The sequence below is a fragment of the Corythoichthys intestinalis genome, chromosome 5 (assembly GCF_030265065.1).
Source record: "Corythoichthys intestinalis isolate RoL2023-P3 chromosome 5, ASM3026506v1, whole genome shotgun sequence".
In the NCBI taxonomy this organism is placed as follows: Eukaryota; Metazoa; Chordata; class Actinopteri; order Syngnathiformes; family Syngnathidae; genus Corythoichthys; species Corythoichthys intestinalis.
In genome coordinates, this window is record NC_080399.1 from 12,880,157 (window position 1) to 12,907,388 (window position 27,232).

Consider the following 27,232-nt stretch of genomic DNA (forward strand, 5'->3'; position numbering starts at 1 on the left):
GAAATGCAAATTTCGTCTAGCATCAGTCGACACATACCCAAAATGTTTTCGTCTGTAAAATTCATAAGTTTTAGTTTAAAAATAAAAAAAGATTTCCAACAATTTCAAATGAACATAGACGAGCGCATATTGTAGCGTCTACAAGGACAACCCCAACTTGGTGATGATAAGACTCACTCAGCAGCAGTGTTGTTTTTCGTCAACAACGACGATAACGAAAATATTCCTTCGACGAGCAATTTTTTTCATGACGATGATGTGACGATGACGAGCTAACACATGCCACATGCCCCAAAAAATGCCACATACAAAATCCACTTTTCCACATACCAAAAAAAAAAATGCTATGTGCCAAACAAATGCTACATGCCAAAATACGTTTTGCCACATGGCAAAAAAATTCCACATGCCAAAATCAATTTTGCCACATACCAAAAAAATTGCCACATGGCAAAAAATCCCACATGCTAAAATCCATTTGCCACATAACAAAAAAAAAAAAAAAATACAACATGGCAAAAAGAATGCCACGTGCCAAAATATGTTTTGCCACATGGCAAAAAATGCCACATGGCAAAATCAATTTTGACACATACCAAAAAGATGCCACATGCCAAAATCAATTTTGCTATATACCAAAAAGATGACACATGGCAAAAAATGCCACATGACAAAATCCATTTTGCCACACAACAAAAAAAAAATACCACAAGGCAAAAAAATGCCACGTGCCAAAATACATTTTCCTACATGGCAAAAAAATGCCACATGGCAAAATCAATTTGACACATACCAAAAAAATGCCACATGCAAAAAGAATGCCACGTGCCAAAATATGTTTTGCCACATGGCAAAAAATGCCAAATGGCAAAATCAATTTTGACACATACCAAAAAAAAAAAAAACGCCACATGCCAAAATCCATTTTGCTATATACCAGAAAAAATGACACATGGCAAAAAATGCCACATGCCAAAATCCATTTTGCCACATAACAAAAAAAAAATAATAAAAAATAAAAAATGCCACATGCCAAAATACATTTTCCTACATGGCAAAAAAAATGCCACATTGCAAAATCAATTTTGACACATACAAAAAAAAAAAGCTACATGCCAAAATAAGTTTTGCCACATGGCAAAAAAATTCCACATGCCAAAATCAATTTTGCAACATACCAAAAAAATTCCACATGGCAACAAAAATCCCACATGCCAAAATCCATTTTGCCACATACCAAAAAAAAAAAAAAAAGCCACATGGCAAAAAGAATGCCACGTGCCAAAATATGTTTTGCCACATGGCAAAAAATGCCAAATTGCAAAATCAAATTTGACACATACCAAAAAAACACCACATGCCAAAATCCATTTTGCTATATACCAAAAAAATGACACATGGCAAAAAATGCCACATGCCAAAATCCATTTTGCCACATGACAAAAAAAATACAAGGCAAAAAAAATGCCACATGCCAAATTATGTTTTGCCACATGGCAAAAAAATGCCACATGCCAAAATCAATTTTGCCACATACCAAAAAAATTGCCACATGGCAAAAAATGCCACATGGCAAAATCAATTTTGACACATACCAAAAAGTTGCCATATGCCAAAATCAATTTTGCTATATACCAAAAAGATGACACATGGCAAAAAATGCCACATGACAAAATCCATTTTGCCACACAACAAAAAAAAAATACCACAAGGCAAAAAAATGCCACGTGCCAAAATACATTTTCCTACATGGCAAAAAAATGCCACATGGCAAAATCAATTTGACACATACCAAAAAAATGCCACATGCAAAAAGAATGCCACGTGCCAAAATATGTTTTGCCACATGGCAAAAAATGCCAAATGGCAAAATCAATTTTGACACATACCAAAAAAAAAAAAAAACGCCACATGCCAAAATCCATTTTGCTATATACCAGAAAAAATGACACATGGCAAAAAATGCCACATGCCAAAATCCATTTTGCCACATAACAAAAAAAAAAAAATAAAAAATAAAAAATGCCACATGCCAAAATACATTTTCCTACATGGCAAAAAAAATGCCACATTGCAAAATCAATTTTGACACATACAAAAAAAAAAAGCTACATGCCAAAATAAGTTTTGCCACATGGCAAAAAAATTCCACATGCCAAAATCAATTTTGCAACATACCAAAAAAATTCCACATGGCAACAAAAATCCCACATGCCAAAATCCATTTTGCCACATACCAAAAAAAAAAAAAAAAGCCACATGGCAAAAAGAATGCCACGTGCCAAAATGTTTTGCCACATGGCAAAAAATGCCAAATTGCAAAATCAAATTTGACACATACCAAAAAAACACCACATGCCAAAATCCATTTTGCTATATACCAAAAAAATGACACATGGCAAAAAATGCCACATGCCAAAATCCATTTTGCCACATAACAAAAAAAATACAAGGCAAAAAAAATGCCACATGCCAAATTATGTTTTGCCACATGGCAAAAAAATGCCACATGCCAAAATCAATTTTGCCACATACCAAAAAAATTGCCACATGGCAAAAAATGCCACATGGCAAAATCAATTTTGACACATACCAAAAAGTTGCCATATGCCAAAATCAATTTTGCTATATACCAAAAAGATGACACATGGCAAAAAATGCCACATGACAAAATCCATTTTGCCACACAACAAAAAAAAACAAACCACAAGGCAAAAAAATGCCACGTGCCAAAATACATTTTCCTACATGGCAAAAAAATGCCACATGGCAAAATCAATTTTGACACATACCAAAAAAATGCCACATGCCAAAATCCATTTTGCTATATACCAAAAAAAATGACACATGGCAAAAAATGCCACATGCCAAAATCCATTTTGCCACATAACAAAAAAAAAAAAAAAATGCCACAAGGCAAAAAAATGCCACGTGCCAAATTATGTTTTGCCACATGGCAAAAAAAAAAAAAATGCCACATGCCAAAATACATTTTCCTACATAGCAAAAAAAATGCCACATTGCAAAATCAATTTTGACACATACAAAAAAAAAATGCCACATGGCAAAAAAAAATGCTACATGCCAAAATACGTTTTGCCACATGGCAAAAAAATTCCACATGCCAAAATCAATTTTGCAACATACCAAAAAAAATTCCACATGGGAACAAAAATCCCACATGCCAAAATCCATTTTGCCACATACCAAAAAAAAAAAAAATGCCACATGGCAAAAAGAATGCCACGTGCCAAAATATGTTTTGCCACATGGCAAAAAATGCCAAATTGCAAAATCAATTTTGACACATACCAAAAAAAACTGCCACATGCCAAAATCCATTTTGCTATATACCAAAAAAAATGACACATGGCAAAAAATGCCACATGCCTAACTCCATTTTGCCACATAACAAAAAAAATACCACAAGGCAAAAAAAAAGCCACATGCCAAATTATGTTTTGCCACATGGCAAAAAAATGCCACATGCCAAAATACATTTTCCTACATGGCAAAAAATGCCACATGGCAAAATCAATTTTGACACATACCAAAAAAATGCCACATGGCAAAAAAATGCTGCATGCCAAAATACGTTTTGTCACATGGCAAAAAAATTCCACATGCCAAAATCAATTTTGACACATACCAAAAAAAAAATGCCACTTGGCAAAATCAATTTTGCCACGTACTAAATACCAGTACTTGTTCTCGGCCCTGCTGAAAAATTGTTTTGGGCTACTAAAACATAACGAGATGATTGCAAATTTTCATCTGACAAAAGGAGAGCAAGATATAAAGGCACCACAGTTTCTGTCATATGTTCATAATGTGTGACATTTTCTAATCGTAAGTGTAGTTAGCCTGCATCGTAGCAGTAAGTAAGTAGTGCTCACACTCACTGGCGTCCTCGCCAGGCTCCAAACTTGCTTGTTTTGAAAGAGAAAGATTTGTTTTCTTATCTTAGCTAGAGGGAATATTCCAAATTGCTTTAAAAGTCTGTACTGAGTGATCATCAAACACTAAATTTAACTTGTGGAATTAGGAATTAGCCTGGAGAAGACATTGGTGAGTGGGGGTAGGTGCAGCACGTCACATGAGTGACACAACCAAACACAGCTACAATACAATACAATACAATTCTCTTAAATTTGAAGGACGATTTGCTCCTGTTTGGAATTTTGAGCAAGTGAGAGAATTGTGATCAAATGAAGAATACTTTGTGAAAAATATGTTTCAAAGTGCTTCAAAGTTTTTACTGCATGTGTGAAGGGTTCCGTAATTCTCGGACTATAAGGCGCACCTGACTATAAGCCGCCACCTACCAAATTTGACACGAAAACTGCATTTGTTTATCGATAACCGGCACTGGACTATAGCGCAGCTGTCCTCACTGTATTATGGGATATTTTCCCCCAAAAGATATTACCCCGAAACACTTTATTTGACAGCGGCATCATAAGACTGTCGTAACACCAAATGAACCACCATGAACCAACATTCATTGCTTCAAGAAGCTTCATTTGGCCATCACTGCTCCCTTGGGGGAGACAGTCAACTTCTGCAGCCACCTGCTGCCAACACTGTTATCGACCAACATGCCTCCTAGCATGCATTGCCGCTCTAGAGAAGTAAATAACAATCAACATTCCTTCTCTGTGCTAATTATTTCTTCAGTTACTGTTCCAGTTGTTTCATTAATTGCTAGTTATGGTATTTTATAACACTTTATTTGACAGTGGTGCCATAAGACTTTCATAAGACAATCATAACTATGACATGAACATTAATGAATGCTTATAACAGATGTCTTTTAGTGTCATTTTTTTATCTCACTTTTGAATGGATGTAGAAGATCTGAGCTGGACATCAATGGAGTTAGTGACAATTTGCCAGATGACAGTGAATGACATATGTCATAAGCCTTCAGTAATGCCCATGATAGTGTCATAATTATGACAGTCTTATGACGTGTTACCTGTTAACCCAAATAAATCAACAAATAAGCAGCAGCGGACTATAAGCCACAGGATTCAAAATTACGGGAAAAAAATAGCAGCTTATAGTCCAAAAATTAAGGTAATGCTATGTTATGGGAAAAAGTCTACTCTTATTGGCATATTTGTGAGTCCCTACGTGGTAAAGAATTATATTTTCTAAAAAATTACGTTCAGAAACTATGAAAATTTAGAAAGATTTTACAAGTAAATGCCTTCCCACATGGTGTCCCCTTGCTAAGAGTGGACAGCAACGCTACTTGCAAGGGACGGTAGGGACATAACACAAGCACCTTTTCAGGATGCTGAGATTGTCCCCACCCACTTTTAAGCAACCTTATTTGCCTCATATAATGACTTTAGGTATAAAGGTTATGTTGTAAGGATAGAATTGACCCTACCATTATTAAGTGAATTTCAGTACTTTCATTATGTTCAGACTTACATTGACCCCTTTTCACTGGCTGAATGTTTTCCCCTTTAATGGCAGTTGATTGGCTGATGACTTGACAACCCTCCTCCCCAAACACACGCGCATTCACAGCCCCAACAGAAATACAACATGCCGTCTCCTCCGCCTCCTTTTAAAGACAACGGATATTAAACGTTTTTTTCCCGCCAGCAGCACCCACTGTAAGAAATGTAAAAAGACGTCAATGTTGTGGAGGTGGGGAACACACCACTAATTTTGCTACTGAAAGTCCATCCTGCATCAGAATTAGCATAACATTAATCTATATGAATTTGTGGACAAAAGCAGTAGTGTTTTACTTGAAGGAAGACTCCATTATTATTTACTTAGGGTTAGGGTTACTGTCCCTGCCAATATTGAGACCAATCCTACGCCCTTGGCTACTTGTATTTGGGAGCATACTGTATATGGTGGAAAACACTCAGGTGACTTGAAGTTCCGCTCTGAGACCCCCAATTTGGCCAAATTTCAAAATTGTCCGATATCCAAGTGTGATACATCATTGGAAAGCTTAAAATCTCAATTTTCTGGGGGAAGAAAAATTTTGAACAGGAGGGCATTTAAAAAAAAATAAAATTAAACGGCAAAACCCTAACTGGAGATGAGAGCACGCGAGAGCAGAATTAAAGACGCCACGATTTTAACGAGATATTATTGCGTACTTGTTTTGATCCAAAAACTCCATGTAGCATGTATTAGCGAGTGTTAAGACACATATGTGAATGGCCACAGCTGGATTTTGGGGGGATTTTAGGGGTGAAACATGGTAATATACCAAGGGTCACGATGCAGAAATCGCAGACATCAAGGAGTGGGCGAGATGTTCTTTTTAATATATTTACCCTTTTAAACGTTTTTTTTCCCATTTGTCTTTGTTTGGATTGATTATTTATCATCTAAAATATTGGGGGAAATGCGACAGTAACGAAAAAAATACAATTGTGATAGTTATGAAATAGATATCCATGACTTTTTTACAGACAGTGGAAAACAGACAAGACTGAAAAAGCATTTCTGCTCTTGCACTCCTCTCTAAAAGAAATTGCTTTATTTTAAGCCAAAACAACTGTTGTGTTTGATAGAACTATATGTCTATATGCTCCCATAGCAGATTCATGGCACATTAAGCCCCCGAAGTATCTTTAATTTGCCCGTTTACCCTCAAAGCCCCTGTTTACAGACGTCGCACAACCATTTTTGTTTTAACCCAGCCATGAAAACAAGGTAAGTAATAATATTTATTATTCAAAATGTCTGTCATTTTTAGCTTAGAATCATTAATGGATGTCTAGTGTTTTGTTTAAAAAAAAAACATTTGACTTTAAAAAATGATTCACTCGCATATTTTAAACTTTTAAACAAATTACGTCACAATGCAAAAATTGGCGTCTGTAAAAAAGTCACGGACATCTACCTCATAACTATCGCTAAATTGTATTTTTTTTGTAACTGTTGCATTTTCCTCAATATGTTAGATGATAAATAATCGATCCACAAAGAAAATTTGAAAAAAAAAAAAAACGTTTAAAGGGTAAATATATGAAAAAGTAAATCTCGACCACTCCTTGATGTCTGCGATTTCTGCATTGCGACCCTTATTACCATGTTTCACCCATAAAATCCCCCAAAAATCCAGCTGTGGCCATTCACAGCTGTGTCTTGACACTCAGTGATACATGTGACATGGAGTTTTTGGATCGAAACAAGATAAGTACGCGATAATATCTCGTTAAAGTCTTGTTAATATCTCGTTCTGTAATTCTGCTCTCGTGTGCTCTCACCTCCAGATAGGGTTTTGCTGTTTAAAAAACATTTTTTTTTAAATGCCCTCCTGTCCAAAATTTTTCTTCCCCCAGAAAATTGAGCTTTTAAGCTTTCCAATGATGTATCACACATGCACATCGGACAATTTTGAAATTTGGCCAAATTGGGGGTCTCAGAGCGGAACATCAAGTCACCTGAGCATTTTCCGCCAGATGCAAAATTTTTTATTGTGACGTCAATTGTTTAAAAGTTTAAAATATGCGAGTGAATAATTTTTTAAAGTCGTCTTTTTTTTTTTAATTATATAGTAATATTAGACTTCAATTCATGATTCTAAGCTAAAAATGACAGACATTTCGAATAATAAATACGATTATTTACCTTCAGGGGTTTCCAAGGTAAAACAAACCAATTAAAATTAGCTCAGGGACTTAATGCGCCAGTAATCTGCTATGGCAGCATATAGACATGTTGTTCAATCAAACGCAACAGTTATTTTGGCTTAAAATACAGCAGTTTATTTTAAGGAGGGGTGCAAGAGCAGAAACTGCTTTTACAGCCTTGTCTGTGTTTTCCGCCATATATATTTAATGTTGTTTTATTTTTGCTATCAATATTCCTTCTTTGCAAAAACCTTTTACTGTATGTATAGCTGCTTTCTCTGAATAAACAACACAATATAAACAAACGCAATGAGAGTACACCAACTCCCATTTGGCAAATAAAAAACATTCAGCCTATAAAGACACAAAGATTAACCTTTCTCCACGTCCAAGCAGCTTTTATCAAATAAACAAAAACATGAAAGAAATTTGACACATTTAGAAAGTTAACATTGGAATCCGTATTTTTACCAGTTTCCACCACAATAGCTCTCCTTATCTCATTCCCTGCCATTGACGGCAATGGACGTTTAAGCCATTTTGACTGGGACTCCCAGTCAAAATGGATTGGACATCTGGCAATGGCATCAATAGTTTTTTTTAATGCTGTTGGAGCGCTTTCTCACTCTCCTCCATCCCTTACTTGACTCTCATCTTTCCCGGCGCGCTGGTAGCTCATTTGACAAAAGCCAGGAACGGCACGCCGCTTGCTTTTTCTTTCCTTTCTCTCACCACAATCTCGCTGCCGTATTCCCTTGATAGTCCACACAAACACACACGCATTTGGTAGTAACATGTGCATGTGTGCATAATTGAAACACGCAAACACTCACCCTCCTGCTCTTCGTCGTCTATGTGCTCCTCTGTGACTCTGTCGCTCTCTCTCTCAGCCTTGCAGCTGCCGTGTGGTCACGTGACCTCTTTTCTATCTACTCTTCCTCCTCCTCCTCTCCATCCACAAGCACCCCCCTTTCCCTCCCACTCCTCCACCCCTTCTTCCTCGTTGTCGAGTCTGTCACTCAAGCCGGCTTTCTACTTTTCACTCTGAAAGTGCGCTTGTCATCCTTCCTTCCTTCCTTGTGTTTTCCTTTTTTTCCCCTATGTTTGTTTACTTCCTTCATTTCCTCCTCCCACTATTCCTTCCTTTCTTGTTTCCTTCTTTCTCCAACTATGCCTTTCTTTTTTCCTCTCTCCCCTTTATTTGTGTCTTCCTTTCTTCTTTCTTTCCTCCTTCCTTCCTCTTCCCTTCCTCCCTCCGACCTAGCCTTTATGTCTCTGTCTTTCTTTCTTCCTTACTCTCTTCCTTCCTTCCTCCCCTTTTTTCCTTCACTTCATTTCTGTCTTCCTTCCTTTCTTCCTACGTTCATCCATCCATTCGTCCAGCCATCATCTTCCGCTTGCTCCCGAGTCAGGTAGCGGGGGAAGCAGCTTTCTTGTTTCTTTCCTCACCCCCTTCCATCCTTCCATACACTCTTTCCTTCCTCCCTCACTCCTCCCATTGCTTTCTTTCACTCACGCTCTTTTCTTTCTTTTCTCCCTCTCCTTTCTTCTTTTCCTTACCTTACTGTCAATCTTCCTTCATTTCCGGTTTCTTTCTTCCTCCAACTATACATTTTTTCTCCTCCCTCCCCTTTTTTCTTTCCTTCCTTTATTTTTGTCTTCCTTTCTTCTAATCTTTCTAACTTCTTTCTTCCTTCCTTCTTTCTTAGCTTCCTCCCTCCCTCGTTCCTACCTACCCTTTCTGTCTTTCTTCCGTTCTAACTCTCACATATTTTCATTCTCTTTATTTCTGTCTTCTTTCATTCTTTCCTTTCTTTCTTCCTCTGTCCCTTGGTCCTAACTTCCCTTTCTGTCTTTCTCTCCTTTCCTTCCTTCCTCCATCTCCTTTCATCCTTTTCTTTCGTCCTTCCCTTTCTTTTAGTCTTCTATTCATCCTTGTTTCTTTCCTTGACCCCCTCCATCCGTCCTTTCCTTATTTTCTTCATCCCTCACTCCTCCCTTCCTTTTCTTTCTTATTATTTCTTTCTTGCTGCTGTGGTCTCACCCTTCCTTCCCAACTTCCTTCCTTCCCAACTTCCATACTCCCTCACTCCTACCTACCCTTTATGTCTTTCTTCCTTCCTAACCCTCTCCCCTTTTTTCCTTCTCTTTCTTTCAGTCTTCCTTCCTTCTTTCCTTTCTTCCTCTGTCCCTCGTTCCTAACTTCCCTTTCTGTCTTTTTCTCATTCTGTCCGTCTCTCTGTCTTCCTTCCTCCACCCTCTGTTGTCCTTTTCTTTCTTCCATCCCTTTCTTTTGGTTTTCTTTACATTCTTTCTTGTTTCTTTCTTTGCTCCCCGTCCATCCTTCCATTCCTTATTTCCTTCCTCCTTCACGCCTCCCCATCCATTTCTTTTGCTCTCGTTCGTTCTTTCTTGGTGCTGCTTTCTCCCTTCCTTCCTCCCTCTCCTTTCGTCCTTCTTTCTTTCCTCCTTCCTTCCCAACTTCCTCCATCCCTCGCTCCTACCTACCTTTCTGTCTTTCTTCTTTTCTTCCTTCCTAACGCTCTCCCCTTTTATCCTTCTCTTTATTTCTGTTTTCCTTCTTTCTTTTCTTCCTTCCTCTGTCCCTCTCTCGCAACTTCCCTTTCTGTCTTTCTCTCTTTCTGTCCGTCTCTGTCTTCCTTTCACCACTCCTTTTGTCCTTTTCTTTCTTCCATCCCTTTCTTTCTTCTTCCATCCTTTCTCGTTTCTTTCCTTGCTCCCCCTCCATCCTTCCATTCTTTATTTCCTTCCTCCCTCACTCCTAACTTCCTTTCTTCCTTCCTCTCTTTCTGTCCTTTTCTTTCTTCCATCCCTTTCTTTCTTCTTCCCATCCTTTCTCGTTTCTTTCCTTGCTCCCCCTCCTTCCTTCCTTCCTTCCTTCCTTTTCTCCAAGTGTGTGTTTTAAAGCGGCATTCATCCATCACTCAGTCTCACTCCTGCCCCGTCTGTTTTGGAACAGAGACAAGAGGGAGGGGCAGTTGTGGGCTCCTGGCAGTGACCTTTCACCCCTAACCTCTGACCTTTGACAACACAGTCAGCAGGCAGTTGAGGAAAAAAAGTCACACTCCCTACAGGTTTTTTAGGAGGGTTAAAGGTGAAATACTGCCGATAGCTGACAGTAGTATTGTGGCATGAGAGTTTTACATGGGTATGAATGGCTGGCGACTGTTCCATGTTTATCTTAGCAGCTCGCAGCCCTCCCAATCCAAATGGATTTGACGTCTGTCACCATCAGTGGAACAAGGGCGACTAGTTGACTAATTGACAAGCTGTCAATTACTAAATTCATCGATAACTATTTTGATAATAGATAAATTGTTTTGAGACATTGTTAACCTAGCAATCGTCAAAATCCTCTTTATTGATACTCCTTTTCATTGTATACATTTTTACTTGAAAAAAATGGAAAAAATATAATGCTATTACTTTTATTTGCCTAAATGTTTTTCTCTTCTCATATATAAAGTCCAACTTTTGAGACGCTTTCTCATCTGACTGAATGGTGAAGTGTCTCAAAACTTTTGACCATAGATGTAGTTTCTAGTTCCAATGCAACTTGCTAGAGGTGGGAATCTTTGGGCACCTAACGATTCGATTACGATTACGATTCAGAGGCTACGATTCGATTATAAATCGATTATTGATGACCCCCCCCCCCCCCCCCATATAAGCTGCTTTTAATGTTTTGTACATTAGTTACAAAAACTGTATATATATATATTAAAAAAAAAAAAAGCCTCGCAGGCTTAAATAAACGACTATTTTAGTATCAAGTTAACAGTTAAAAACAATAATATACTCAAATCCCCATTCTGTATCAGCAGCTTTAAACTACATTCAATTAATTTAATGTTGTGAATCAACCGTTACAGTTGTTAAAATTGCTCCCATTATTTCATAATTTGCCTTCTGTCTACTTTCGACATGTGAAAGTTTTAAAACTATTTTAAAGATAGATTCAAGTCAATATTTTACCGATTTAGGAGTATTTTAGATAAAAAGTTAATTACGTTCGCTTGGAAGGTTCGCTACAACAGCCTTGCAGGGAAGTCTACTGCTTTAAGATGGCGGCCGTTTACTAACGCCGGAATCTAGCTTTCTGCACATGTGCTGCTATCGCCACCAAGTCTATAATGCATCTAGTACTATATAAATATGATATCTACCGTACCATTATGCGGACGTACTTTGTAGCAGCAGTCAGGTATGTTGTTGTTGTTTTTTTTTAATCTCGTGGCATGAGTTGAGCTAGAGCCGTGAGTTGAGCAGTGGCATTACCCGAGGGGCCGGTGTTCTGACAAAAAATATTTGTCAGAACACCGGGTAATGACAAGCATGATGTTTAGCTACTCTCGCTCCGTTCCTCATTGCGTCCCGAAGACCGCGCGGCGCGCTGAGTGTGTTTTACTTCCACTGTACTTGTCATATTTCAATAATCGGAATTTGGAAGTTTGTGAATCGTTCTCGAATCTTCCACGGCCGAATCGCGAATAATCTAAGAATCAGAAATTTCGCACACCTCTACAATTTACTGCTAAAATTTAGACCCAGAGTAATATAATATAAAATAACATCATTTATATATGAGGAATTTGTCGACTAATCCCCAAAATAATCAGTGATTAGTCATAGTTTATTATCTGTTTGATCCCTAAATGGCACAGAAATATGATCATTCACCGCCAGCCCCTCCCAGTTAAAGTGGACTGGACGTCTGCACGCATACATAAACATATACAGTACAGTCCATACATCACACCAAAGAGAACAATAGCAAAGCTCAGCATGATGTCATAGAGTGGAACGTGTTGTGGCCTGCTGTCCTCCCTCCCTTCACCCCTCCTTCCCTCTTCCTTCCAAGAGCATGCACGCACACCTGATTCCCCGTCTATGAGGACAGTGGGGGGTGCATAACCTACTGCATCAGCTCATTAAGAGCAGCCAGTGCGTGTGTGTGTGCATGGGTGTGTGCAGAGATAGGTCATTAGGATGGAGGAGGAGGTTGCGACTCCAGAGGCATCACCGCTCTGGCACGTCGGCGAGTGACTGCGTACGCGTGAGGCTTGAAACCCATTATAGTCTATTACGGATAAAATATTGCGAAATGTTTGTGAAGACAAAGGAAACTTAGTAGTTAAAGAGTTGATAGCACAAAAGCATTTAACTAATTTGCTACAGTTGACAGTGATGGACATTAAATCCAAATGAACTGGTCACTGCCAGGTCTATCAGTTCAAATGGATTGGACGTACCGTATTGGCCCGAACATAAGACGGCCCTGATTATAAGACGACCCCCTCTTTTTCAAGACTCAAGTTTGAAAAAAGACTTTTTGAACACCACATTAATTTTTATACAGAAAATAATTACAGTACATCTGAAACAAATGATTATACAATATATTTGAGAGAAAAAGCATGTTATTTTGCCTCATTCAAATCTTAATATCTGAACATTTAAATATGTAAAGTGCAATCACATTCGTAAATGAATGGCTTCTGGTTTTTGAAATGTAAATAAACCAATATATTGTGATAAAACAACAAAATTGCAATAACTGCATTAACCATCAAAGTGAAGTCTAACTGTAACTAGCCTTGAAATAAATCTGAATAAGGAAAAACATTGCAATAAAATCATGCAAACTGGTTAAACTTGAGAGTAGCTGAGATCTGTCATGACAGAACATCACTTCAATGATATCTGGCGCCATCTAGCATCGTGAATGGGTATAATGTCTAGACCACAACCCCCACTTTTCCAGTCTTATTTCAATGCAAAAAAACACCGTCTTATATTCGGGCCAATGCGGTATATCGACATCAGTGGGAGCCAATGAGTTAAGCATTGAACCATTAGCACTAAAATGGTGGATGTGTATAATATTTAAAAAATATATATTTTTCACATTTGATTCAATTATATTTAGTTATTTTACTACTGGTCTTAAACTATCTTGTGTATTATCAACTTTCAATTTTCTCAAAACTGGTTAATATAAAATGGTTTGTCAATGACAGTAAGAGCGAATGAGTTAAGCATGTCAAAGGTGTTCCACAAGGCTCAGTTTTAGAGCCCCTGTAGTCCCCCCAAAAAAGTAATTTAATTTTTTTTTTTTTTTTACTTTAACTCCTTCACTGCCATAGGCATCAAATCCATTTCATTTGGGATAGCTAGAATTGTGTGATCATGTTTACCTACCATTGACGGTGATAGACGCCCAATCAAATTAGACTGGGGGTTGGCAGCGATCGTTTGATCGCTCTCCCAGTCAAAATGGACTGGACGCCTACCGCTGTCAATGGCACCCAATGACTTAAAGCAACACTAGGTAACTTTTCAACCTTTATAAAATATTTTCATAACATTTGTGATAATACATCGACTGTCAACTAGTTGAATGACACCTCCTTTATATCTTGAGGGGGTCCGTATCGCTTTTCACTGGCTCTAAACAAATTGGCGACAATCTGCCACAAAAAAAACTACAAATATGCTGACTGCTTTAAGACATACGTCACTTCCTCCATTCTCCATTCATTATAAAGATGGAAGTCGATGCGAACGTGCGAATTCTGCAAAGATGGCAGAGCAACAAAAGAGACAAAAAGTTGTGTCTGAGGAGAGAAAAAAGGGAGGCTACCAGGATTACAGAATAAACAATGGCCCGGCTTTCACTGGCGGGGGTGCCCCCCCTCCCAACCGAACTTGTCAGCGCTGGGGTAAGGAGGACTAGCCACACTAAGCCACACGGTTGCCAACCGCCATATGCTATTGTTTAGCCACAACTGGATTCATTACCTTATTCATCCTACACATAGCCGCTACAAACAGAAATGTTGTTTAATCCATCTGCAGGCAACCGGGAGATTGATTTTTGATTGATTGATGATTTTATGCCACTGAATGGTTCTCATGGGAAACACAGTCTTCCTTAAGGCAAAACAGAACCGCTTTTGTCCACCGGCATCACTAAAATGAACCAAAACTGAAAAGTTACCACGTGTTGCTTTCATGTATTTTTTTTTTTTTTGCTACTTATCTGAAACAGAATCAATCTGTTTTCTCAAAACACAAACTGTAATTTTAAATGCTTTATTTCTAAAATGTAAATTGTTCCACAGGGTTCAATCTTAGAGCCCCTATCAGTTCCTATTTTAACATTTAGTTTTAACTGTATTTTTTTCTAATAAACCGCTATCAACCGGCAGTGATGATTCACTATCCGCTGACCCAAACTCTTCACTCTGCAATACTTCCCTATTTTCTTCTAGTTGGCTTCTACACACGCGCTCCACTTTGTTGTCTGCTTCTCTGACAGCTGACACTAATGGCAGTTACAATAGCTGGCAGACATCCGCAGCTTCTCCACGCACGCACACACAGTGAGAACGAGAGGAAAAGTAGCCAAATGTTTTACGGCGTCTTAAAGTTGCCCGTAATAGCAGTCGGAGTGGCGTCAGCCTAGCATTGAGGGTTCCTCCCGGGGCCGCTAAACAGCTTTACTAGCTTCGCTCGCACAGCAGCACTTAACACTTCCTCACCGTCCATAAACAACACACTCGCTCTCCAAACAGGCCCCGTAAGTGCACATAAATGTCAGAGGAAAACCGAAAAAAGACATGCGGAGAGACATCCGCGAGGAAAGGTGATCTTCCTTTACACACACAAATCAGCTGACTCAGTTGACTTTATACACATAGAATATATGCGTGCCACCCCCGGGGGAGCAAACAGCCAGCACACATTTGTGCTGCTGGGATAAATGGAGCAGAAAAAGCACAGAGTGTAAGAAGCAACACCTCCAGCGCAGGCAGACAATTAGGACGGGGAAGCAGTGAGTCGTGGATGCGCGGGATGGGATGATTGGGTTTCATATGCAATGAGAAGATTCATTGACTCACGGGAGAGTCACAAATTTGAACTTGGAGCTGAGAGCTGGCAGTGAATGATGAGGATCAGTGCTTAATTTGTAAATCATAAGGTGACGGAACGCAAGGTACATATGACAGCGCAGGGATGACAAGACAGGCACAGGTACAGGAACATACGCAGAAAATGGTGCCGAAAACAACACGCAAATGCCAACTTGTCATGCTGTGGGAGTTTTTTTCTTTTCTTTTCTTTGTTCTTTTCTGACTTGTTTTGAACCACCTGCCTTCTTTAATTTTTTTTTTTTTTAAAAGACAGTAAATGCAACTGTCTTTTTGGCATGTTGAAATACCGTTTGATTCTGGCTGCTTGCTCCCCAGATGCCTCAAATTTCAAAAAGTTTTTTTATGTTAGGGGCGTGATTTGTTGGTCCAGCTTTTTAGTGCACCAACAAACCTCCGACTCTTTCAAATGATTTTTATAAACAACATGCAATTCTCCGCGACCCTCGTGAGGAAAAAAGCGGCATGGAAAATGAATGAATGAATGAACATGCAATTCTTGGGATTTGTTCTGTAAATAAATTTATACATATTATTATTTTATTTCATACTGTAATGTCCGTTACTATGTGTAATATTCTGATCCAATGTTTTCCGAGGCACCCTGAAGTGCACGCAACGTTACTGTTGTTTTGGTCACATGATGCGGGAGTGGGATAGAGAGGCACAGCCTGCCGAGAGCCACAAGTTCTGTTCATGCTGTTAGCTCCGTGTGTTAATAAAGAAACAAAGTAGTCAGCACGTTTTGAACCATCTTCCTTTTTTCTAGAAAAAAAAAAGACCGTAAATGCAAGTTTTTTGGCATGTTGAAATACCGTTTGATCCTGGCTGCTTGCTTCCCAGATGCCGCAAATTTCAAATGATTTTTATACACAACATGCAATTCTATGGATTTGTTCTGTAAATGAATTTATGCATATTAATATTTTATTTTATACTGTAATGTCCGTAACTATCTGTAATTTTCTGATACAATGTTTCCAAGGCACCCTGAAGTGCACGCAACATTACTGTTGTTTGGGTCACGTGATGCGGGAGTGAGAGAGGGAAGCACAGCCTGCCGAGAGCCACAAGTTCTGTTCGTGCTGTTAGCTCAATGAGTTAATAGAGAAACAAAGTTGTCAGCACGTCGTGTGTTCCATACCTTTGTCAACAAAAAGCTCAAAACAAGACACTATGCGCGGTCCCTTTAAGAGGCGCTGGGACTGGAGAGCTGTGAGTTGTAGGAAGCGAGGGGGAGACGGGCGTGAAGCAAAAGTTCGTCGTCGAAATTGGCGGCAGTCCACTGTTATTTTGTTTATTGTTTTCTTATTGTTGCAACAATAAAGTGGAGACAGCTTTTTTCCTCCCATTCGGTGCTATTACAATACATTTTTTAAAAACGTTTTCCTATTATTATTATTTTCTATACACGAGAATTGCCAGATCTGCCCAAATAAGTCCCGGAAGACAGGGAGGCCAAAATCAAGAGGTGCCAGATCTTGTTCTGGTAAGATCCGGGATGAATTAACCCCTGATAAAGATCGTTCGATCGCTGCCAGAACTCCCTGTCGAAATGGATTGGGCGATCCCAGATAATGAGTTTTTGCTCCGATGCTCGCTAAAAGCTCACGCTGAAAAGAGAAGTTGGTCAAACTTGAAATTTCAAGTCAACCAAGGGCAATATTTGAACATATTTTAAATTATATTAGCATACACAATAAATAAACTTGTTAATAATCTCTTTAACTATCATGAATGAAAAAAAAAACAACATTTGTCTTAAGAGCAACATTGTCTGTCTAAATAAATGTATTGAATATAATTGAAAAAACTTCTTAATCAGGTATAACCAAAAATAAGTAAAACAATAAAGTGCATCAGTGAGTTGAGAAATTATGGAAAAAATCTAAACTGGGATGAATTAAACTTTTTACCTTGATTACGATCAATGTTAATTATCTTTAAACAAATACTTCCTAATGTATTCACAGGGCACTGGGCCGATTCATAAGTGGCTCTGTCAATGCTGACCGAGTGGAAACACAGACAAAGAGCTTTTTCTGTTGAAAATTCTTGTGAGTAAATGCTTAAATCCCTGAATTCTTTATAGATATGGCCGTAAAACAGTCTTGATTCTTGGTTAAATGCATTTATTTTACGTACATTTTGCGAACTATGAGGCTAGTCAGTAAGGAACTAGTCAGTAAGGAAATTAGCAGCCGCCATATGTAAACAAACAGCTTTTTCCATTGAAAATTCTAGTGAATAAATGCTTAAATCCCTGAATTCTTTATGGATATGGACGTAAAACAGTCTCGATTCTTGGTTAAAAGCATAAAAGCCGTGCAGGTAGCATTTATTTTACATAAATATTGCGAACTATGAGGCTAATCAGTAAGGAAATTAGTGGCCGCCATATGTAAACAAAGAGCTTTTTCCATTTAAAATTCTTGTGAATAAATACTTAGATCCCTGAATTCTTTATGGATATGGACGTAAAAGAGTCTCGATTCTTGGTTAAAAGCAAAAAAAACCTTGCAGGTAGCATTTATTTTCCGCAAATATTGCGAAGTATAATGCCAATGCTGTAGCGGCTAATTTCTCCGATTGATTTTTTTCACAATGTTTCAAAATGTATGTATGGTACAAAAAATATAATAATTACCTTCAATCCTCGGACAAATCACTCTTGAGACAATCCTTCCTGTTTGTATGCAGTACAGCTTTCGTACTATTTCAACCTAAATCCGGCGTAAGATCGCTGCATGTGACTGACTGCTAATCAATGAAGCGGCGTGTGGGACGGCCCCCTTCGGGAAGGCCTGACGCAGTGAATGGGGAATGTGTCACGTCAATATATTATGAAGTCGATGCTTTAAAAATGTTTGCATAGCCTGCAAATAAAAATAATTTAAAATAAATAATTTAGAAAACTTTTTTTTTTTTTGACTGTCAACACTTTCCTGTAAAACACAGACTGCATCCTGAGACCTCTCTCTCTAAGCAGCTTCTTGCTCACGTTTTTCTGGTTCTATAGTTTCCGGCAGAGTTCACTGCATTTTTCACAGTTTAATTTATATCAACAGTAGAAAACACATCCAGGAAGATCAAGTTTTGCTGGTTAGCAGTTTCACCCAGTTTAATGTAATGCTAACTCTGATGCAGGTCAGACTTTCAGTAGCAAAATTAGTGGTGTGTTCCCCACCTCCATGTCTTTTTACATGACTTACAGTGGATGCAGCTTGCCAAAAAAACAAAGTTCTAAAATCCCTCCTCCTCGAAAGGGGAGGCATTATGTCGGCATGTTGTATTTCTGTGTCGGGCCTGGCTGCGTGTGCGTGTGGTGGGGTCAGGTTCTAAACATGCATTTAAGGGAAAAAAATGGACCGGCACATTCAGTAAGTGACTGACATTTTAGCATTTCGCTTTGATTGAATAGTTGCTTAACCAATCTATGTATAGATCTAGATCAATACATCTACGTACGTTACTATACTTCTATGACAGAGTAGGAAAAAAATGCTAAAGATTTAAAAAGATGACACAAACTTACCTACTTAAAGCTACATACGACACTGATGTGAATTAATGAATTGGTTTCATTGTTTTGCTAACTGCTAAAGTCAAAATTATCACACAAAACTTGGAATTCTCAAATTGAATGACCATGTTTCACTGACGTCTATCGTTGGCAATAGCAGCCAATAAGTTCATTACTTGCTTTTTTAATTTTTTAAAATCTCCCACAGCAGGTGTGGACAGTGCGGCGGCTTGACCTCCACCATCTGAACAAACACTAGGGCACCCTAAGACACACAAAATGGCAGATGCACGCAAGCAGGTGCTAGCAGACCGCCAAGGTGTGGCTAACAAAAACTCATAAGAAGAATCTACGAACCAAAAATCACCTCCCTTTTCCATTAAGTCAAGGCAGGCAAATTCTGCCTAGCAACAAGTTGCCACCAAACGCGTTTTCCTGGTATGTCAATGAAAACAAACTGCCACTAAATGCCTGAATGACTCACAAATACGCAACTACTACTGCCAACGAAGGGGGGGGGGGCTACTCCAGTGCATCAACATGAGAAGAGGATCATTAAAGAGATTGGAGGTTGACTCGGTAACCCCTGCAGAGCAGCTGGTCCATAGCAGGTCAGATGGCGCATGTGTGTGCGTGTGTGTGTGTCACACTCCACCTGCAGGCTGTGTACCCACACACGCACAACAGCCAAGCCATCCGCTCGGCTGCTGCTAATGCGCCCGGTGGCGTCTGTCTGTTTGACGCCGACAATACAGTCACTGTTAAAGGTCTCCTTTGACTCCCGTGGGTGACACCACGCGTCTCCTCCAGAGGTGGCGGAGTAATAAAGATATTGGTGATGTTCACTTTTCGTAGTTTACGCTTGTTATCCAATGTATTAATACTTTTATAGAATATTTGGGTGTTATCAAGTGCTCTTGTATCCTCTAAATATATTTTACGGAAAAATTAGGGCTACCACAAATGATTATTTTGACCATCAACAAATCAGTTCATGTATAAATTACGTTATTTATTGTTATATTAGTCTGGGGTTAACATTTAGCCAGAAATGTAAAAAAAAAAAAAAAAAATCAAACGACATATTGACAAGTTATGAACAATGAATACTATATGGAACTTATGTACAGTATCAAGTTATGTATACTTTCATCAGTGGCTACAATAGACTTCAATCAATAGTCTACAACCTTCACCTTTTTAAATTATTGAAATATATATATTTATTTAATTAAAAATAAATTATATATTTTAAATATTTAAAATTTTTTTCCTTACAGAAATGAGAAAACATTTGGTTTAGTTTCATCATTTCAAACGAAACATAAAAACATAATATTTACAGGGTTTATTTATTTATTTATTTAACTAATTTTGAGTAGTAAAATAAGTAGAACAATATACAGTATACCGGTTATTCTGACAGAAATGAAAGAATATTTAGTTTGACTTCATTTTTGCTTTTTAAAAACAAAAATACATTTATATTTACTGTTCTTTTTCCCTTTTCTAAGTATTTTTTGTGATTAAATAAATAAAAGAAAACTAACAAATAAATAAATAAAAAGCTAATATAACCTTTAATGTTTTTCCCCCACACAGAAATTTGGGAATATTTGGAGCTCTACTTGATTCTTAAAAAAAATAAAAATAAATGAAAAGAGGTTTAGGTTAGGTTTATGTTTTTAAAACTGATTTTCGTTTTTTTGGGTAAATACATTCATTCATTCATCCATGAATGATTGAATGAATGAATGAATGAATGAATGAATTAACCCGCCAAAAATACGATTTTAAATTTTACAATTTTGTTTTTAAAAAATGTTTAAATTGTAAATTCATTTATTCATTCATTAATATACAAAAAATAGTATTTTCAGTATTTATTTGTATTTTTTTAATTGTAAATTCATCGATTCATTCATGAATTTACAAAAAAAAATACAATTTAAAAACAAAAAAAACTTAAAAAGTCATTTAATTCATTCATTCATGGAAATTCAATTTTTAAAAACAGATAAAAGTTGTTTCAAAAAAGTATTAATAATTACAGATAATTAAATACTTAATAATTTTACCAAATAATACGAAATATTTTATAACAAAGATATTTTAAAAAAAACAAAACAAAAAAAAAACATATTTACCACTTAAATGATTAAAAAAAAAAACGCAATTTTGAGTTGTCAGTAATTAACTATCAAAACAGTTTATAATTATTAATTATTATTCATTTGATGATCGATTAGATGACATGGTGGCAGATTGGTTAGCATGTCTGCCTCACAGTTCCGGTCTTCCTGTGTGGAGTTTGCATGTTCTCCTAGTGCCTGCACGGGTTTTCTCCGGGTACTCCGGTTTCCCCCCACATCATCAAAATATGCATGATAGGCTGATCAAACACTCTAAATTGTCCATAGGTTCGAGTGTGTATATGAATGGTTCTTCGTCTCATTGTGCCCTGCGATTCGCTGGCAACCAATTGAGGGTGTACCCTGCCTACTGCCCATAGTTAGCTGAGATTGGCTCCAGCTCCCCCGTGACCCTCTTGAGGATAAGTGGCTCGGACAATGAATGAATGAATGATCGATTAGATGTCAATTAGTCAATTAATCATTGCAGCTCGAGTTTAAATGTGATTATTTTGTTTTAAATGGGTATTTAAAGATGTAAAACCATTTCTAAATACCATTAACTCATTTGCTGAATCTAAAAATAATTTAGAAATTGCTATTAATTCGAAAATAAAGATTAATGCCTCTATTTTAATAGAAAGTGCCCCAATTTAACCAGTCAACCTGTTTTGGGTGTGATCTTAATAATACGAATTGACAATATGGTTGCATAGACTCAGTCCAAAGGAAACACCTTCTCAAAGCACGTCTAATTTGCAGTGAAGCAGGTCTAACGTGATTTCGGTGAATCAATCGATCAATCCCTCTGTCTGTCTTTATATCATAAACCACGCGAGGCCTGTTTGGCGTCCGTTAAGTTGGGTCTGCCACAAGCGGGAGCGTTTGTTTACCCAGGAACAGGTTGGACAGGAAAGATAGCGTCGGGTGGAAGCGATCTAACTAAAACGTGAACAAACGTTAGCCTTTAATAGTCTTCAACAGGATGTTTGGAATTGTGATTTCACAATAAAAGTGACACTGCGGCTCACATGAGGATCGAAAGCGATTTATCACGTTTGTCTAAGTCGTATAAATTGGCTAAAATAATTAGGGCTGTCAAACGATTAAAATTTTTAATCAGCAGCTTAAAAATTAATTAATCGTAATTAATTGCAATTCAAACCATCTCTAAAATATGCTATGTTTTTCTGTAAATTATTGTCGGAATGGAAAGATAAGACACAAGACGGATATATACATTCAACATACTGTACATAAGTACTGTATTTGTTTATTATAACAATAAATCCACAAGATGGCATTAACATTATTAACATTCATTCTGTTAAACAGATCCACGGAAGGAAAGACTTGTAGTTCTTAAAAGATCAATGTTACTACAAGTTATAGTAATTTTATATTAAAACCCCTCTTCATGTTTTCGTTTCAATAAAATTTGTAAGATTTTCATTCAAAAAATCCCTGCCGTTCTTCCACTGTGTCTTTAACTACGTAGAGTGGTGATTGAAATACACCAAAAGGTGTCAATGGCGAGTTTTAAATTTCTTAGAAATCAAGCCAATGAGAGCGTTTTGTCCCTCGACTGACGCCGTAGTTCCTTGTTTCTATTGTACTTCACGCTCATTTGAGTGCTGGCTTCACAACGTCCGAGACCTCTGATAGTTTGTATATTGTGACTAAATATTGCCATCCAGTGTATTTGTTGAGCTAAACGAAATGTTTCAGTAGAGTTTGACCAAAGTCTGAGTAAGTTTTATGTGTATTTTGCATAGCTATTTCTATTGGGAATGAACATTATTTTTGAGATGGGAATATTATTTTTGTTGTGTTTTCACTAGGGTTGTTCCGATCATGTTTTTTTGCTCCCGATCCGATCCGGATCGTTTTAGTTTGAGTATCTGCCGATCCCGATATTTCCCGATCCGATTGCTTTTTTTTTTGCTCCCGATTCAATTACAATCATTCCCAATAGTTTTTCCCGATCATACGCAATTTGGCAATGCATTAAGAAAAAAATGAATAAAACTCAGATGAATATATACATACAACATACAGTACATAAGTTCTGTATTTGTTTATTATGACAATAAATCCTCAAGATGGCAATGACATTATTAACATTCTTTCTGTCAGAGGGATCCACGGATAGAAAGACTTGTAATTCTTAAAGGATAAATGTGACTTTGTATATTGTTACTAAATATTGCCATCTAGTGTATTTGTTGAGCTTTCAGGAAATGATACTGCAGCCATTTAACTTCTGCCCAAATGCATGATGGGAAGTGCAACCATGACTGTGCGCAGGGGCACCAATTGATAAATCTTCTCTGCGTTGGGAAAGAACATAGGGTGTTAAGAAAATGATCAACTACTACCTTTCTTCCCCACATTACCTCCCATGTTATTTTTAATTGCTGAGAGAGGTATTGTAAGGCTTTAGCCACATAAAAAATGGCTCCAAAGGCTGTCAAAATTCTCTCTACTCATTATACGCTGCCTTTTAGCGCTATCTTTAGGTAAAACGGCGTCTTTATAGATTGAAGGCGACAATGCGTGAGTGGGTCGTGCAGCGCATGCGTTAATTGCGTTAAATATTTAAACGTGATAAATTATAAAAAAAAATAAAAAATTTCCGCCGTTAACGGAATACATTTGATAACCCTACTTTAAGCCTAGACTAAAGACTCTGGATGAGTGTAACGTATTATGTCTGTAACGTTAAACACAATTAGAAAACGATTTAATTAAAAAAAAAAAAAAATTTTTTAAAAGGCATGTCCGATATTTTTTTGCCGATTCCGATACTTTGAAAATGAAGTGATCATCCCGATCGATTGGAACATCTCTAGCTTTCACTAAATGATACTTATGTTTGTTGTGAAGGAGTTGCCGAAGCTTATGCCAATAAACATAGCGGTTCAACGACTGCCTGTGTCCACTCGCCTTTCTCTGCCTCTTCGCTCTCAATGTGCAAAAAACGGCGTCATTGTAATCTGTTTGAGGCAACGCATGAGCGGCTCATTCCGCGCATGCGTTAAATGCGTCAAATATTTTAACAAGGGCTGTCAAACGATTAAAATTTTTAATCGAGTTAATTACAGCTTAAAAATTAATTAATCGTAATTAATCGCAATTAATCGCAATTCAAACCATCTATAAAATATGCCATATTTTTCTGTAAATTATATATATATTCTGTAAAATAAATTGTTGGAATGGAAAGATAAGACACAATATGGATATATACATTCAACATACGGTACATAAGGACTGTAGTGGGCATTTCACTCTACTGTCATTTAAATCTGTCTATGCTGTCCTCACTCCAAAGAGTCTACTTTTTCCAAAGCTAGACAGCTAGTGAACGACGCCTTAACAATCAGACTTCTTCCTTTTTCATCTGATTCATTAATAAAATGGCCTCAAACCACTGTCCTCTTTAGACCGTAGTGAAACTACAAAAAAAAGTACACAAGGACTGCATTAGCAACAACGTTAGCTTAGCACGCTATACAGGTTCACTAAACATAAACAAAAAGCGTCTCATACAAAAAATATAACATTTCGCTTACTAACATAATATGTACATTCTTTACAACAACCATACTTACGGACAAATCTTGTCCAAGGATCATATAAGCACAACATTATCAGCTCGAGACGTCGTGCAGCCATAATGAACTGGAAAGAAAACAATAAACCATGTCGCAAAGCGACCACAAGAGTTCGCTGTTGGACAGCACAAAAAGTCTTGCTGTAAAACTTACCAAAAGGCAGAATACTTTCTGAGCGGGACATGTGCGTTAATTGCGTCAAATATTTTAACGTGATTAATTTAAAAAATTAATTACCGCGCGTTAACGCGATAATTTTGACAGCCCTAATTTTAACGTGATTAATTTAAAAAATGAATTACCGCCCGCGATAAATTTGACAGCACTAAAAATAATCAATCATTGCGATACTTCTTAGAGTGCAGTTTCTTTCTGCCCAAAGATGATGTGGTGTGGTTAACACTATCCAAGTGACTTCCTGTTGTTGTACTTGCACACTTCTGTACACTTGACTAACGCTTTCTTGAATACACTCCTACTCATCAAATCACAAGCATCACACTTTGCTTATGCACACTGTGGCATTTCCATTGCAAACAATAGAAAGCACAAGAGTTGCAACAAAAAAGATGAAATTGACTCAAGAAAAAAGCTAACATCAAGAGAGCTTAAGCAAAATATGTTTGTTTTTTGTCTTACAAACAAAACTTATATGTAAATGACTACTTTATTCCTGATTTCATGACTTTTCATCTTGTGTTTTATGATCAGTGTAGTCAACATTCTGACGCCTCGGATGAACCCTTTGTAGGGCATTCATTTTAGATACTATGAATTATTAAAATATTTTAAAACTTTAGCGTGTTGCTGAGGGTCATAACCATTTATGTCTCATGTAAATAACCAAAATCAGCAGGAAGGGACCCAGAAATACTCCAAATCCAACTGACAGTTACATGAAAATACCCCAAAATCAAAAGGCAGTTACCCAAATAAAAAGGAAATCACTCAGAAATGACTCAGTATTGACATGAAGTGACCCGTACTTGCCCCAAAATCCACAGAAAGTGACGTGGATTTAAACCAAAATCAGGAAGTCACTTGAATTGCCCCAAAACAACAGAAAGGGACCCAAAATCATCAGGAAGTGACCTGTAAATGTTCCATAATTAGCAGGAAATGACCCAAATTCAACAGGAAATGACCCAGAAATACCCTAAATCCAACAAAAAGTTACTTGAAATGCCCCAAAACAACAGGAAGAGACCCAAAATCAACAGGAAGGGACCTGTAAATGCTCAAAAATGAGCAGGAAATGACCCAAATTCAACAGGAAGTGACCAAAAGATCCCTAAATCCAACAGAAAGCTACCTGAAAGTACCGCAACATCAAAAAGAAGTTACCTCAATAAAGAGGAAGTCACTCAGAAATGATCCACTATCAACAGGAATTGGCCTGTTCTTACCTCAAAATACACAGGAAGTGACGTAAGATTGAAACTAAATCAGAAAGTGACTTGAACTACCCCAAAACAATTGGAAGGGACCTAAAATCAACGGTAAGTGATCTGTAAATGCTCCAAAATTAGCAGGAAATGACCCAGAAATACCCTAAATCCAACAAAAAGTTACTTGTAATGCCCCAAAACAACAGGAAGGGACCCAAAATCAACAGCAATTGAGTAAAAATGCTCCAAAATTAGCAGAAAATCACACAAATTCAACAGAAAGTGACTCAGAAATATCCTAAATCTAACAGAAAGTTACCTAAAAATGCCGCAGCATCAAAAGGAAGTGATCCAAATAAAAAAGGAAGTCACTCGGAAATGATCCGATATCAACAGGAAGTGACCTGTTCTTGCCTCAAAATACACAGGAAGTGACGTAGAATTGAACCTAAACCAGGAAGTGACCTTAAATAAAGGTAGTCCCCAGGTTAAGACATACTCGACTTATACGATTTCGACTTTATGACGCCAGAGTCTTGACCACCATTTTGTCTCGTCATTTTTTTAGTCGCATAAACAGTACCTTATTGTACCTAACAGAATTCTTATTTTTTACTTTACTTTATTAACATGACGTGTTCTGTCCTCACTAAACGTGAAGTCGTTCAGATTTACAGACAGCAAACAAGGCAATTGTGCTTTCTGAAGCTTTTGACGTCCTTCACTTTTGACAATTTGTAAAGCAGTAACACACATATGTACACTTTATGATCTAAACGACACACATTTTTAAGTAAGAACACTTGAAACAAAACAGTTGCTGTTCACACGTCCATCTAGTCCGGGGGTCGGCAACCTGTGTTTTTTGTTTTGATATGGTTTCTGTAGGAGGACAAGAATGACACAAACATTCTTAACGTTTTCCACTGCTATTTAAAAATGTGTAGAATAAATATTAAATTTCAACATTTCTGTCAACGAAGATTTGCATCATAGTCTGC

The 27,232-nt window shown here is 37.5% G+C and overlaps 1 protein-coding gene across 4 annotated transcripts in view; it reads right to left on the reverse strand.

Annotated features, from left to right (window-relative positions):
* Positions 1-27,232, reverse strand: part of LOC130916136 (genetic suppressor element 1-like) — a 120,113-nt gene that overhangs the window by 42,226 nt on the left and 50,655 nt on the right. The window contains exon 1 of one of the 4 annotated variants that reach the window (XM_057836606.1): positions 8,450-8,496. The exons of the other annotated variants lie outside the window; for them this stretch is intronic. The gene's annotated coding sequence lies outside the window, so the exon portion shown is untranslated. Of the gene's footprint in view, positions 1-8,449; positions 8,497-27,232 lie in introns of those variants that run through there. 4 annotated transcript variants of the gene reach the window in all.